This window comes from Aythya marila (genome assembly GCF_965140915.1).
Source record: "Aythya marila genome assembly, chromosome: 10".
NCBI lineage: Eukaryota > Metazoa > Chordata > Aves > Anseriformes > Anatidae > Aythya > Aythya marila.
The window spans coordinates 17,799,232-17,816,216 of record NC_139051.1 but is presented as its reverse complement, the minus strand read 5'-3'; the positions used below and the strand labels follow the sequence as shown (position 1 = coordinate 17,816,216).

At 40.0% G+C, this 16,985-nt stretch overlaps 1 protein-coding gene across 6 annotated transcripts in view; it reads left to right on the top strand.

Annotated features, from left to right (window-relative positions):
- Positions 1 to 16,985, top strand: part of RAF1 (Raf-1 proto-oncogene, serine/threonine kinase) — a 78,929-nt gene that overhangs the window by 17,346 nt on the left and 44,598 nt on the right. Inside the window, exon 1 of one of the 6 annotated variants that reach the window (XM_082768422.1) lies at positions 14,214 to 14,348. The exons of 4 other annotated variants lie outside the window; for them this stretch is intronic. The gene's annotated coding sequence lies outside the window, so the exon portion shown is untranslated. Of the gene's footprint in view, positions 1 to 14,213; positions 14,349 to 16,985 lie in introns of those variants that run through there. One more of the 6 variants, XM_082768426.1, reaches the window with a different exon arrangement.

The following is a 16,985-nucleotide window of genomic DNA, read 5'->3' as shown; positions in this document are numbered from 1 at the left end:
TCAATGGAGATGGCTCATAAGAGCGACTTTAAGAACCAGGATCTATCACAGTCTCTAAAGCCAAATGAGCCTGTTGCTCAACTCCTTAATCCTGTTATGATGTGGTAGAAAGAGAAGGCAATGCAAAATACATTTATTGGCTATTTCAAATTCAAGGCCAGTTCTAAAAGATGGATTTAGCAAGTCATGTGCAACTCAGCACTTTATTTTGTTTTCTTTTAAAGGAGATTCTAAAACTTTGTGTGTGGCCATATTCCAAGCTGGAGAGAGCACGGCTTCTCTCATGTGGTTTGAAATATCCAGCCACTTGGCCAATGATCTCATGCACCAGGGCATGCAGAATTAAGCTCTTGCTTGCATTAGTATATTAACACATCGCATACAGTCATTATCATCTCCTTTTTAACCATTCACAGGTCAGCACTGTGGTCTAGCATTTTCCAATGTATGCTAATAGAAAATAAAACAACTTCCAATATTTCTTTCTGGCTTGTTTAGGAATGTTTCAGGGTTACACTTGTGAATGAGGTTTCTTCAAAATATTACCTGCTTTGGCAGGGGTGTTGGACCCACTGATCTTTTGAGGTCCCTTCCAACCCCTTCAATTCTGTGATTTTGTGATTTTGGACTTCAGAATATATGTATGTCATCTTGAAGCTTATTACTGTAGGAGTGGGAGGGCAGGCTGGCAAGGTTGAAATGCACTGCATCACATTGCTCTGCTGCATCTCAATTTTTCCTTTGTATGTTTATTTAAAAAAAAAAAAAAAAACATGGTAGAAAAGCAACAGATCAAAACTCCTCCATATTTGGGAAGTCATGCATCTCCTTCATGAGGATAGAGATTCATAATTTCTTCTGCCCAAGTACAAAAGTAGATATATGAAAGTAAAACACTCCATTAAGTGGCTAGTAACTCTTCCCAAAATGAAGGTTTTTTGTGCAGTGCTTTGCACTCATATGCCAAGGTTTCAGATTTTTCTACTATTGAATATTGATGTAAGCATCAAATGCATACAGATGAATGCTGGCCTTGACCTGATTCAGTGCACTGAGGCTAACTTTTTTTTGTTGGCTTGTGTTTTTCCTAGAGTTTCACTGAATATAACTTTTTTTTCAGTTTATAAAAAGCAAGGACTTATTCCACGTTCACATTACATCACTCCATGTGACTTCTTCTGTAGCTATTTTTGTAGCCTGTGGTCATATCACTTAGTTCCTAGAATCAGGATGATAAAGTTTAACACCGAATGATAACTTCTTTAGTAAACTTCTGTATTATTTTTTTTTTCTGACTACAGAGTTCCTCATTTTACTTCTCATTTGAGCTTGGCTTTTCTGTAAACTGTCTGTTTACTAATGTTGGGTGGAGTCTGCTATACTTTCCAGAATACCTGCCTGGGAAAGTGTTCTTTCTTCTTCTCCCCCCCCCCCATTAGGTCTATAGGCTTTCTTTTGTGAACACTCCGTCCTGTGTGCTTTAGGTTTGCTTTTTTGAAAATATGCTGCACACTTAATGTTGCTTTGTGTTGCCAAAAAAAAAAAAAAGTGCCACATATAAACAATGGTACCGACATATTTTTATGTGCTCTGTATCTTAATTCCAGAAGCTACTATCTCAGTTACTTTAGGATACACCTGTCAAGGATTTTCAGGTTATGTACAAATTTTTTGTAAATACAGAATAGCTTTTTAACTGTTCAAATTAAACTAGATGGTATTTCTACTTTACTGTAAAAACTTTCAAAATATTTTTGTCATATTGGTATTTTTTCCTCCATTTTCTGGATGTTGGAGGAAAAAAACTGTGTTCATACTGTGTCAATTCTAGAGGTCAGTCAAGGCAAAACATGGAACCTCAAGATGTTTGTGAGGATTTTGTAAAGGAGCAAGAGCATCCCTAAATCTGAGCCATAATTCTTCTAAAAAGCCTAGGCGTTCTTAGGTTGGTATATCAGGATTCTTACAATAATAGAGCATTCAGAGAACAGATCTTGTCCTTGTTCTAAATCTAAAAATCTCAATCCAGAAATAGGAAAGGGACAAAAATAGCTTGAAATTATTTGACTGAAATGTTGTCACTTAAATAGCGAAAAACTGATGATAATCAATGTCTTTGCTTTCTCCACTGAAAATCTAGGTGCATTTTTCATCGCTTTTAATATACAGGAAAAAAGTGTTTTTGTAATATTGGCTGCATTTTGTAAAAGTAGTGCTTAATTTCAGAAAAGCTATGTATACCTTTTTGGTGGGAATCTGCTGTGTAATTTTATTGCATTCCATGTACTTGCTACATGTACTTTAGAACACTAAAATCTAGGATTTTTTTTGGAGGTGCATGTAAGTTGAAATATGGTAATTGAGTTCAGATGTCTCTGTTTCAGTCATTGTGATACATCCCATTAAACAAATGGAAGGTATTTTCTTTGTAAATTACTTCTAGATTTATTCAGTTGACCCCTGTCAATAGGGCACACATTCTACTTTAATTGTGGTCTGTAATGAGATGACATAAAACTGAAATCTTGATGTATAGGAATATTTCACTGTTGTTCAACTCCTAGCATATCTCGTGTAACTGTTTGTCAGTATGGTGAAATGGCAGCGTAACTGTTGCCAAGAAGTGACGATTGCTGTTCTTACATAATAAGACTTGCAGGGGGAAGTAATATGGTACAATGCCAATATCAGTCATGCATGAAGCTAACTCGTCTGCTGAGTTTGCCAGTAAATGAATGTGTTTTGATGATGAGGGTTCTCAAACCTGACTTCTGAGCTTCATTTTTCTTGTACTGACTTAGAGCTAGTTCTCTGACCCTCATACAGTGTGCTGCTTAGCACTGAAAATCTGCAACAGGCATTTCAGGCAGCTTGACTTCTGGAATGCTAAATTAGATTCTTAGGTTAGAGCCATCTACTGAATCATGAGCTATGCTGTCCCTCCATACCTAGCTCATTATTCAGATGAATGTATCCAGGTGAATTGGTGGCCTCCTTGTACAGGACGCCAAATGATAAGGTTGCTGATTGAAGAATTAGGTGGATCCCCTTGGAAAAAGAGGTCAGTGGAAATATCTCCTTTTCCAGAACTCTACTGGAGTCATAACACAATAAAATACTCTGGCGAACAGACTCCTTGCAAAGAAATATTGTTTGGATGCTGAAACAACAGACTTGCCAGCCTTTGCTCCTCAGTTTTGTTCAGGTTATTTCTCATTAATGCGATATGTGCCCTTAGGCAAATCAGGTTCATTCTGAGGTAACATCTAAAAGGGTAAAATGCTTGTAGGTGTCTTGGAGTTTGAAGATGCTATTCCAGAGACAGTGCAGCTTACTGATTTTAAAAAGGGGAGGGACAAAAAAAAGGGGGGGGGGGGGGAAGGAGGGGGAAATAATCCAAAAGGATTTTTCCCTCCAAACCTAATGAAGGAGAAAAAAAGTGTAAGTTATTTCTAAATTTAAAAGCCCTTGGCTCCAGTATTTTATATATAAAAAGCTATAGCTAGGCAGATACAAACTTCAAAAGATAACAAAAGATAACTTACAGAAAGCATGAAAAATACAGAAGACTGTCAAATGCACAGAAAGAAAGTCAGTCTCTAGCTAAGAAAATCCTACCTCAATTGTGTGGGAAATCATAGTAGATGGAAAACACCTGTTTGTTTTGTTTAAAGCAGTCTTCCTAATAATCTATCACTGGACTCATTGTAGTTTATAAAGTGCTCTTAACCTAGGAGAGGAAATACCTACAAATACACACCGAAGTACCTACATTCTGAGTTTGCCTAACTTAGCCATCTTGTAGTAGCTAAAGATAGATTTGAATAAATGGGCATGTGAGAAGTACTTATCTTATAAAAATAACTTTATTTTTCTCTTGGTCATTCTTTTATTTTCCCATCTGAAAGGTCCTAATCTACTTAGTCACTTATCTTATGGAAGCTGTTTTCTTATCTCTGATAATCCCCTTTGCCCTTTTCTGTTCTCCTAACTTTATTAGACTCATATTCTGGCACAGGAATAGATTTGCATGTTATAGTCAAATGTGGGTACAATCTTGATTTATACAGTGCAATAAGTATTTATTTTTCTTGTTTGTTCTTAGCTTCTTAGCTTTCATCCTAAATCCCTAGCATTTTCTCATTGTTGTAACCATTGCTGAGCACTGAGTTGGCACTTCTGGGGAGCTATTCACAGTAAATCCCACATCTCATTATCTGGTTGACAAGAAAAGAACCAGAAAACCCTTGCTGTTAATGAACATATAATGTAGGTTTTCCTTTCCTAGACTGTTGCTTTGCATTCATTTGCAAAAGATTTAATCTAATATTTCATAACCTAATACTGTTTTTTGAATGTCTGTATTTGTCTTAACTGTCTAAAAAATTGTGTTTATCAGCAAGCTTTCTTACCTTTCTATTCATTCCAGTTGTTCTTTTTATAACCTTTTGAAAAAGTTGTGTTTTTTGTTCAAACATGACTATCTATAGTGTAAGAGGTAAAATAAATTACAGCAAATGAAGTATATGAAAAACATACAAATCTAATTTAGCAGCTGTGACTGCATATAACATTACTACTTATATCAGTGTGATAAACAGAAGAGTAAGAAGGTATAGCCTTTGAGATATACCTTGCATATACAAAAAGATATTCTTTCTGGGATCACAGAGTTTCTAACTACTTAACTACTTAGGCTGTCGTTTCACAAACCAAATAATTGGATGTGTAGGCTGTTGCTAAGTGGGAAGATTCCAGTCTCTGCACACATCATCCACTAGTTGGGCCTCTCTGCTCCTTCCGTTGCGTTGATCAAGAAGTGCTGGGACTGTTGGATTAGTCATGAAAACAAAAAATCTGACTCACCGTTTAGTCTCATGATTGCTAGATCCAGTGTGAAAGAGGGGGTGGAAACGTGCAGAAGGCGCTAAAAGGGGGGGGGGAAATCTAATTATAGACAGCTGCCAAAGGATGGTCACTATGTTAAATTTATTGTGAAATTGCACTTAGGTCATAAAGCATAGCAGTGTTTCTGCTGCTTCTTTAGAGGACAAACCTGAAGTGCAGAGAGACTAATGAAATTCAGAATCTCCTCCTCCCCCCCCCCCCCCCCCACCTCCCCCAGTGAGGAATGTAGCCCAAATGTTCTGATTCAATGTGAAGCTTTAACCCCAAAGAAAAAGATGAATTGCTGTCCACTTTGTCAGACCTATGGTTTGCTTTGGGCACATCATTTGTGATTGTTATGCAGGTTAGAATTGAGACTGCTTTTACTGAAAGTGAAAGCTTGTGTCAAGAAATTAAGGCAATAAATGAAGTTCTCTAATGAAATACAAAGGCTGATTCAGTTAAATCTGAGAGTCTAATTCTAGTGAAAATAATTTGCAGAACTTTATTTATTTAGACTACTTCTATGAATTGAAAAGCCCACTGCAGCCTTCTATAGATAAAAATAGATAAATGCAGTTGGCATTCCTGCTGGGAAAGCATACTGGGTGGCATACATCTAATGCCATGCAAGTGATGCAACAACTTTGGAACCGATGGCAGTAGTGAAGGCGGGGGAAGGCAGAGAAGAATGAAGGCAGATAGCGATTAAGGCTCCCTGATAACAGTGGTCTTTTTCCTAGTTGTTTACTCTCGTATTATCAGTGGGAAATCAGAATAACAAGTTCGGTTTAAACTTAAAAAATAAAGCAGTTTAGACTGTTTGAAGATAGCTGCTTTCAGTTACATTAGCATATGTGTAGCATACCAACAGCTGCTCCAGTATGACATACTGGCATGCATAAGGATATTCACTTATTCTAAAATGCTAATGAAGACTAAGGGTGTTATGCCTTGTAGTAAACAGTGGTGTGCAAGAACAGTACTTACGTGGCTTATTGCCTTGGAAGTTTTCCACTGCATGAAGTTATTATGAAAGGATAATTCTACATTCTGTCTTTCTGTGATAAAAGGCTCCTTGAAACTACTATTCTTTCTTTTCCTTGAACTAGGAATGCAGCATTCCATGTGAAAAATATCTATTTTCATAAGAAGAGCTATTTTTAATAACCTACATAAATATTTATAATATTCCTTAACTTTGGCTACCTAAGACTTTATTTCCTTGTCGAATCTTTTTTGTAAAACAATATTTTCAGTATGGTTTTGGTATTGTAAAAGACTGCTTAGATTTCTAGCCCAGCAGAACAATAGAATTTACTCAGGGTAATCAAATTCTACAGCAACAGCTACTTCCAAGTAGCACTCTCTTACCAAGAAGTTGAACTGCAAAGTTAAGGTAATTAAAACATATTTGCTTTTTGTCAAGTTCAAAGTAAGGCTTTCTTGGCAAACATCATCACCCTAAATGTTTCATATAAGTTGTTCTGTACCAGTTTCACATTCCTCAAGGAAAGCTATTCTACAAACAGGAATCTCAGCTATCCTTATTTCTTGACTATTTTATTATTTACTGTTCCATATCACTACTCAGCAGTGGCATATTTTGTTGTAAATTCTTTCCATTACTCATAAAGCCACACAAACATCTTGGCGCTTTCCTCAGAGAATTCTTAACTTCCTACAAAAACAAGCAACAGAAAGCTACCAGGAAAAATAACCAGAAGTTTTTAAATCACTTGAGTCTATTTCCTATGCCTAAAAGAAAGTAGGATTTTCCACATTTAAAACCTCAAGTGAATTAGATGCCCTATATTAAACGCAACAAAGCTATGAAGTATTATTTAATATTATAATCTGTTCTCATATTTGACACAATGTATATTTCTTACCCATACTCAAACATTTCCTGTGATTGCTACAGAAATGGAAATTCTTCTTTATAGGCCTGTTTTCCCTTTTGTTCATTTAGATGCGAGATTTCTCCGCTTCTCTAATGTATGAAGTAGCTGCCAAAAGCAGTACCTTTTGATAAGTGGAAGCTCCTTAAATCCTAGGCTTTAAATATAAAATAGTGGCTAATGCACGTGTACAACATCTGTACCTTAGCTTACTGTGGTGGCACTGCTCTGCCACACTCCAGCTCTTACAGGACCTGGGATACATGGTAATACCAGCATTTACCACCTTGAATGTGATATTTTTGGTAGTGCATGATGCTAAAGCTTTTATGTCGATAATGTTTAAATACTCTGGACTGGTCTGAGGTGTGTTCAAATGAAAACATAATTGCACTAAGGCTTGGCACATATCATTACATATTAGTGTATTTAAAGTATTAGCCTACCTTGGAGAGAATCCAGAAGCCAATCAGAATGACAGGTACATCTGGAAGAGGTTATTTTTCTTCTAGTCAGTTTACTAAATGGAGACTTACTAAATTTACTAAATCTTATCAAATATTTTGAATATGCAGAAAATTTGCTTATGAAAATATGCACTGATTATTTTGAACAAAACTGTTTATAGTCACTAACACAGTATTCGATTGATTGATTAACTTTGTTATCAAATACTAAAGTTTACAAAATACTAAAGTTTAGCAAAAAAACTTTGCTTGTATTCGTCAGCTAAAAGCATGATCCTACTTAAACTCAATAACCCAAAATCCATTACTGGGGGAAATAACTGCTTTGTACTGAATATTTCACACAAATATTTAGTTAAATAGCTTTCAGGATCAAACTTTGCAATCAGCTATAAGAAGTCAGAGCTTTTACCCAGAGTGTGCTGGGTCAAGCAAGCACAAGAGACGTTGGTGTAAAGCATCTGAAGGCTGCATGCATCAATGCAAGTTATCTTTGGTCACAGTGTTTCTTATTAACCTCACAGCTTTCACAAGGGCATTGGGGAAATCCACCTTAGTTTATTTTCAGAAGATAGCCTTAAAAGATACGTATCTGCCAGGAGTGTCCTGGGGAGATCTCAGCCACTGGTTCTCAGATAGCAATACTGCTTTTGAGTTTCACACTACTTGCCTCGGGAAAGATTTAACTTTACTTCAATTGCTGTGTCGGAACCACCATAAAGTACCAAAGACTCCATAGTGCTGAAAGTAATATTCCAGTTAGGATTACAGTAATAGCATGGTGTATAGAGAAGAATTAAAGTAGTGGTATGTTGAAATCATCAAACCCCAAGTTGGAATTGTATGTAAATACATATTATATACTGGCAACAAGAATCTGCTGTTCCTGTTCTTCCCTTCAACTTTATTCCCCCCCCCCCATATATATATATTTTTTTTGTTTCCTGTGTGAAAGTTGGTGGCTGCACACAGCATCAGAATACCCAAACTCACAGATTCTAGCAACACTTGCTCCGTGAGATACAGAGCTTTAGTCACCCACAAAAGACTTTGCTTTTTTTCTTATTCAGCCCTGCTATCGAACAGAACTGATGTCTCAGCAGCAATGCTTTAGCAATGAGTTAAGCTCTTAAGTCACTGTTCCATTCATGTAAGCTGTCTTCTGCATTTCACCTATTCTGTTGCTAATATAAAGCTTCTGCCTCCACCAGGAATATGCTTGAAATTAAGGAATGTCTGAATAAATTAATCTGAATACATCTGAGCAGGAGATATCCATCTTGAAAGTATTAAAAATACTCAGGTACAAGCAGACATGTTGATACTCATTTCTCAGCAATTGCTGAAAGATTTAACAAACCTAACACGGCATACTACACTTTTGGAGTGAGGCATAGCAATAGACTTGTATGTTTGCATTCCTTTGACCTGATGTCTTTGCTAATTACTGTTCAAGTAATTTAGTTGTTTTGCTCATAGCATTGTTTTGTTTTTTTAGTATCTTGCAAAAAGAAACAAAAAATGTTCTTATAAAAATGGGACCAAAATGAACATCAGCTTGTGTTAGCAGGTTTAAAAGTAATTTGACTTTTCCACTGAGGAAAAGCGTATCCTGATGCATATAGTCAGTCTCATTACCACTGACCAGTCTAAGAGAAACGAGTTTGTAAAGACAGCAAAAAAAAAATTAACAAATGACATCAAACGATTTGAGGGGATGAAAACATCCCCTCCATTAAAATCTAGACTCTAAATTAACCATATGCCTTTTGGACTAGCATATCTACACTGTGTCATCCTACAGAGCTTCGCATGGTGAAGACTGCTGATGCATTCTGCTGCTACAAGAATAACAACATCTGTGCCTGTCAGACATCTGGCCCCTACTGAAATTTTCACCAATGCATCCTGGTCTGCAGCTGAACTATTACCTAACAGCATGCCTAACAGCCACGTTACACACCTGTACAACTACAAAACTCAGTCAGCTTAACAGTGAAGGGTTTTTACAACTTCAGAAATAGCATACTAATGAAAATATGTGCTTACACCAGAATTTTAATTGTCATGCACAATTTGCTGTATATGACACTGATACACAAAGTATCAAAGGCTAGCTAAAACAGGTATACTTGCCAAGGCAATGTACGCCTTTGATCAGCTATCTTTGTTTATCTGAATGTTTAAGATGAACTTGAAACACAATGGATAAATAGGCTGATGCTGAAAGCCAAATACTTTTTTTTTTTTTTAAAAAAAAAAAAAAACAACAACTTTGCATCATGTTTTATAACAGAACTCAGTAAATGGGCCTTCTGTTTATCTTACTACGTGTGTGTACACAGATGGACTAAAATGGACTTTTGTCTTCCTGCTAGACAGAATTACGTTAAACCCTTGAATGATGTCAGGTATTCATAACCTTATACCTATATTATAATTAGTCTGGCTTTATCTGGGAATAGCAGCGCTGGAGAGCGGCTTGGAAGCTGTTAGATATGCTGCCTAGACTGCTTTTGATTCCCTTGTCTCTTAGGATCTACCTTTGATAAACGCTGTGTGATGTCAAAAAGAGCATAAGCTAGCCTTTCTGTATTCAATACAGCCATGTGAGTACAAGAATAGTGTTTTCTTCCAAAAAAAAAAAAGTTTGTTTTCTGAAGAATCACAAGTTATAAGACCAATGAAAAGGTAACAAAATTGTAAGTTTTGCTTTTTGTTGCCTATCATCCCTCCGTATGTTCTGAACGTGTGCATATGTCTGCACTAGTCAGATGTGTGTATGCATCTAAATCTTCCTTTTTTATTCAGCTGCTCCTGGTTCAGTATCTGTGATTCTTCAAGCGAAGCTGAATTTTTTACTGTCATCCTAATGTACATCATTACAATGAGCAACTTCTAGAGAAATCAAGTATTGAATGAGGTTTGGTTACTGCACACCAGAAACTGTTCATGCACGGGAAAAATAATGCTTGAGGTCATGCCAAATCAGATGACCAGACTATTTATGTAGCTCTGTATCAGGTAAAAATAATAATAATAGAAACCTTCTGAAGCTGAGCAATTATATGCTCAGGCTTGGTTCTAAGAAGCTTGTCAGGAAGGAGCTATTTATGCTTGTTATTTTTAAACTGTGGTACCTAGCTCTGAGTACATTTTATTGTGGTTAGACTTCTTCAGAAAGTCAAAATAAACCCAATAAACCAGCTTGGTTAGGTTTCAAAAATAGAATACATGTATAAATCAAACTGCTGTATTTATTATCTATGAAGTAACAATGATTCTTCAAACAGCAACAAATGAAAGCTTTTTTTTTTTTTTTTCTCCTATTAGAGCTCACATTACTTATTCAAACTGAATATTTATTCACTGTGCAGAATATCCATGCTTCAGCATCTCTGCTTTAGGAAAACATTACTCAAAAACTATTTTCTTGCTTTGATATTCTCAGTATACAGTGGTATACCAATTAACTTAGCAAGCTTGTATTAAGCTCTTCTTGGAAGCTTCCTAGGCTCTGTTTCTGACAAAAGGTACATGGCTCAGGTTCTCAGCCCTCTTGCTGAGAATCTAACTGCTATCTCAAATCTATTTCTAACTCCAGATGGCCACAGCTATGGTTACCTAACAAAATACAGCTATGTCAGATACAATTTAACAGATCACTTTGAAACTATGTGGCTTTAATGATCTGTATTATTTTTTTCCTCATCATTTGCAAACAAATGGGCAGCCAAGGTGTGTAACATGGAATGAGCCGGTGGACATGAGCTGAGTCATGCAGCAGGGACAATGGTCTGTAACCAGGACCTGTGTTCATGTTCTCAGGTTTCAAACTTCTGAGCAGTATTCCTGTGTGGCACTACTTCATTTCATGTTAGAGGAAAAATAAATCTTGGTAATAGGCACTGCAAATGAGTACCTAAAATTCAAGAAAGCAACACCTCCTGTCTGGAGAGCAGTTTGAGAGAACTGGCTGGGGTAGTGCAGCACCTCTGGATTTTCCTAGAAGCAATTGCATTGCACTGAAATTGGAGAAGATGAAATTCTCTGCTGCACTACATGCAATAAGCCTTGAGACACTGGATATCTATAATACCATAAATTACAGTGGGAGCATATGGAGGATGGCAAACTGGTAGACAGCTTGTTGAAAAGTTTAAGAATATGCTCTATGTAAGACTATCAGTGAAGAAAGCCTCATACCATTTTTTTCCAGTAAAACTGTTGCTTACTGTTTATAGGCTGCTCTCTCAGAATAATTTATTTCTGTATTGCTTAATGAAAAACTATTTCAGTTTCACTCTGATGTGCTTCCACACAAACTCACATTTGAAATCTATTGCAATTGACATTTCTGTCAAATATTTTTGTTCTTAAGTTTATATAAGGACCACCCAAGAATCATAGGCATAGGTGTGCCTAATAGGTGGGCCATAGTATTAGAGATGGAATTGATTCTGGAAGAAGGAATCTACAAATTTGTAGAGGACTATAGCCCTTGACATGACAAAGAACTCTTTTTTCCCCTAGATAAATATGCTTCCTAAATGAACGTGTTTATAGTAGTAGGAAAGGGGGGAAAAAAAAAGGAATAACCAAGAAAAAAAGTGTATAAAGACAGAATGAAGTGGTCAATAAACCTAGGAAAATGTGTTTGCAGTACTGTGGAGTTAAATATGGCACAATATATTTACCTCTGGCAGAGTGTCTCAAGGGGTATGTGTATGTAAAACATACCGAGCTTTCACGTAAAGCTTCTTTTGTTAACTGTCTTAAAGCACTTAAATTGGCTTGACCCTGAAAGTGAATTTAAACTAAAGTGAATTTAAAAATAGATACTGAAGTGAACTGTAAAGTAGTAACAGCATATACTCGGTTTGTATTGGACAGTCTATTCTATATCATAAAGGATGACTTTATACTCAAAAGATTTACTAAAAGAAATCTTTGGTGGTTAGAATCTGCAGACACAGAAGCCTATGTAACCCCATCTCATAGCCTGACTAGCTTTCACTGAATTCTTTGAGTGCATGAATTGCTCAGATGGATCTATTTCCAGAATCTAGGCTTTCCAGGGAAGTAACAAAGTCGCTACCCACTTAATCTATGATGATAAATGCTGAAGCTTTTGTGGAGAGGCATCTCTTGTGCTGCCCATATGGGGAGTTAGATGTTATTTTCATAGGAAAATAAAAACTCCCAATGCTTAGCTCTGCTATTTGGCTGAAAAGATGCTGGTGAGAGTGGAGAAAAGGTATGCAATGTTAACAGCCCAAGAGCATCCACTCTTAGTTGGGTATGGATAAAACCAAGTTTGAGTTTTTTCAGGATAAAACAACAAAAATAATTAATGAGAACAGACTGTGCTACAGTTTCCATTCCAGCAAAACAAGTACGCTGCTTTGCTAGCTTCATATATAAGATGTCCTATTGTTGTAAACATGTATAAAACTTAAATTCTACAATGCAGGGAAGAAAAAAAAAAAAACAACAAAACACACCACCCAACTCTAACTTACATTGTTTAACTATCTGAAACTTGGCTTGCTTTCCTCCCTGTCTGTAGTCACTTGTTCCATAGCTACTACTACTCTTTCCACTCTTTGTGAAAGTTTAAAATCGTATGAATGGTATTCTGTCAAAACCACCCTTTAAGTGAACATCTGTTCTATCCTCTTTTCTTTTTAAACTTCTCATGCCATGTTTTTATTCATATTTTACTGTATTTTGAGGTTCTTTTGCCAAAGTCTGTACTGCTGTCTACAATGTTATAGGGACATGCTTAGTCTTAAGACATGTGAATATTCACTATATGCACTGCTTTGGATGTATGCATTTCTCTTGGGCCAGCACTGATACATGGTTACGAATCCTGCTTACGTGACTGTGCATCAGCGGACATTGTCAGTTTAAATGTGACACAAGAGAAAAGATGCTCACGAGAAAATTGTAAAGTATGATTCACATTTGTAAATTTTATCCTTTATAGACGTGATCTTGGTCTGGGTTTTTGTTTGGCTGTTTGTTTTTTTTTTATTTTTATTTTTTAGGTAGGTTGAGTCCATGGCAGTAGGGAGAAAGAGGTGTTTTTCAACACAACTGATTGTAGAAAAGTGCTACAAAAGATTTGTTAAATCTTTTCTTTGTTTTAGCAATATCCTCAAAATAAAAGGCAATATTACACTGGAATAAGTGAATAATTTCCAGAATATGTAGGAATAAGGTATTGAATCATGGTATTCCAGGGACAGGGCCACTTGTTGCAGCTGTGTAGGGGTGCTTACTGCTGTCACTGTTTCACTCTCCTATTACTTGGCAACCACACTTCTTCCTGGAGGGCACCAGTAGCTGAGGTCTTTTTTCTTTCTTATTTGGTGTTTAGGAGAAGCAAGCCCTACAGTACTGCTTTTTCCCTTCCCTTTGGTATGTTTCTACAGAGTTAGTGAGTTTTTTTTAACTAAATTCGATCCTTGATTTATAGCCGAACATGGCTTCTTCTGCAGAGCAATCCCAAACAGGGCCGCGACAATTCTCCTGGAGGCTCTTTCTAACGCTCACTTGACAAACACCTGAGGGAACTTCTGTAGCTATAAACACCAATGTGCGTGAAAAGTCGTGGTGGAGCCGCGTTACTCCTCAGGGGCTCTCCCTGCAGCCCGCTGTGGGGTGGCGCAGTGACCGCCACGTCCCCTGGGCTTCCCCATCCCCACTGCGCTGAGGCGCACGCAGGGCCCTGCTCCCTGACCCCTCCAGGGGAAGAGGCTCCAAATTAGCTTTTTTTTAACTCTTTTCCCCGCCCCGCGGAGGGCGGCGGGGGCGCCCCCAGGGCGGGTCCGCGGCGCCTGAGCTCCCAAATGGCGGCGGGGGGCGGGCGGCGGGGAGGAGCCGCAGCGATCGCTCGGCGCTCGGGCCGCGGGGAGGGCGGCGGGAGGCAGGCGGGAGGGAAGGAGCCGAGCGCCGGCGGCTCGATGAGGCGGCGGATAAATGTCTGGCTGAGCGGGAGGCCGCCATTTTAGATGCGGAACGGGACGGACGGCGCCGAGTGACGGGAGCGGGGCCCGCAGCCGGCGGCCGCCGGGGGGGGACACGGGTAGGAGCGGCGGCGGGCGCGGAGGGGCTGCGGGGCGGAGGGGCTGCGGGGCAGCCCCCTTCTCCTTCTCCTTCTCCCTTCTCCTTTCTCGGGGCAGCGCCGGCCGAGCCCCGGGCGCGAGGGCAGCTCCCGTTCGGCCGCTTGCCCCCTGACAGGGGCCGGGGGCAGGATGAGGGCGGCGGTGCTGCCGCCGGGGCCGGGCGGGCGGGTGGGTGCCGACGAGCCCCGGGCCGTGGGGGGGGGGGTCCGCGGCGGCAGCCGCCGCCCCTCGCACCTCCCCCCCTCCATTCCCGGAGTCCCCCCGGGCGGGCCCCGGGGCTGAGGCGGCCCCGAGCTGCGGGGGGCCCCCAGCGGCTGCCCCGCTCCAGGCCGCCCGCCGGGGCCTGCTCAGCGCGGCCGGAGCTTTGTCTGCGCCCGGCCTCCCGCGGCCTCGCTGCTGCCCGGCCCGCGGGGCCGTGAAGGGAAAACGGCTTCGGGGCGGCCCGGCGGGACCGGCGGCTCCTCAGGCGCGTTTCTGCTTGAGCCGTGGGTTTGGGTTTTGTTTTCCGCGTAGATTCGGTTCAGAAAGCAGGGCGAGGGGCAGCGGTTTCCTGGTTCCCTCCGAGCTGTCCCGGCTGCGCCGTGTGGACGTGGTGCGGCTCCGGGGCAGCGCTGTTCCCGGACTCTTTATCTGCAGCCCCAATGTACACAGCAGGAACCGGCCCCCACCGACAGCACCGCTGCTCCTCGCCATTGTGTGCCTCGCCTACGTCAGGCACAATAACCCGAGCAGGTTTTTTTTTTTCCTCCTTAGCCTCTAAGTGACATCCGTAAGTGCAGGGGCCTTCCCTTGGACAATGGGACCTCGGAGCCAGCTGCGGGGGGGCTGCCCCAGCAGGACAGGTGCCCCCAGCTGCACCTTGTGGCTGTGCAAAGCCAGGGGCTCTGATGGGCTCAGCCTGAGATTCCACCCAGAACAACAATGGCTGAAAATATTTTTGTACAAAAAACTTCCAGCACTTTTAAAGTTTTTTTTTTTTTTTTTTTTTTTTTTTGGCTTCTGAGAAGCCCAGCTCCAAATATTGCCCAAGATTTCTTCATCGGGTAAGCCAGGATAAAATTTCAATGGATAGGCTTATCCTCTAGGATGTGTCTGCAGTGTGGGTGCAGGAGAAAGGATTGCACTGATGCATGTGAGAGTGAATTCCTAGCAGTTCAGTTAAATCTGTTATGTGGGCACTTGTTAAGAATGGAAATGGCTTTAATTTAGGTTGTCTTAAAGAATATTTTCCGTAGGCAAACCCTAAGGCTACAATTAATCAAAAATGAGTGTGGGTCTGTATTTTATGCATATGAAATGGATGATTGATTAATATGGTGAGCAATTTAGTCTTAGATTATTAAATCAGAAGCGGACTAGCTTATTTGGGTTGGAGCAGTGCTGCTTTCAGAAATCTGGAATGTGTTTTTCATGTGGTTTGTTGCCATACTTAATATCTTCAGGACTGGACAACTTATTGTGCAACACTGCTGACTAACCTGCTTTGAAAGAAAATCTGGAAGTAGAAGACAAAATATCTGTTTTTTCCAAAGAAATAAAACTATGTTTTTCAGTTTAGTGCTTTTGCTGTGTACATAAGAATTTTCATTTTTTATTTTTAATGGCAATAGAGTCTATTCAAATTACACAAGAAGTTTACTGCTGTCTCAGGGCCTGAACTTACTATAACTTATTAAAATAACTCATATTTTATAAACCACAAACATGAGCCACGGAAGTTGTTGGTCAGCATTTCTTGGTGTGCTAAATCAGCAGTAGTTTCTTCTGGGGCATATACCGCCCTCCTCCCCTCCAGTTTAGTTATTTGTCTCATTCACTGTTGGGAAACCAGGAGTTGAGGGAAAAAACAAGTTTTCCCTGTTTTCTGTCCTTGAAAACAAATTAAGATGAGATGGTGAGAGCTGTTAGCTCTAAAGCTGTTGCGGGAGATGAAATCAAAAGCTGCTAGTTGAAATTATGATGACTAAGTCAGTCCTTAATCAGTTAGTTTCAAATGCAGGACTTGTGCTGATAACTTCATCTTTGAGTTGTATATACAGAATGTTTAAATTATTTCTTATATTACTAATAAAGTCATGTGAGCACATGAGCCAATAAATCTACTAAATACATATTTGCATTTGGGTGTGTGATCATCTCTGCTGCAAAGATGCCGTCTCTCCCCTCCTTGACACCTTCACTCGTTCCCTTTGCCACAGCTTTCCGGTACCTCCAGCATCTCCTGCCTCCCCGTATTTGATATTGCCGTGCTTGAGCACTCTCCAGGCTTTTTCTCCCCCCTCTCTCTCTATTCATATGTTGCTTGTCTACCTTTTTGGCCTGCCAGCTAGGCAGGAGGGAGGTTTTTTCTTGGTTTGGTTTCATCACGTGGCGAGGTGCTGCTGCAGCTGGCACACCAAAGGCTTGTGCTGCGGTGCCCAGCTGATGGAGAGGCTGCAAGAGTGAAGGATTCTGTTGTGCTCTGGCTCCCTACTTCCATAGCCTAGGAACTTTATATTCTTGATGCCTCTCCTTAACTGGTTAGTCGAAATAAGCTTGTGTGCCCAAGAGTTGCTGGAGGAGAGGATGAAGGACAGCTGGATGGCATGGCCATGTGA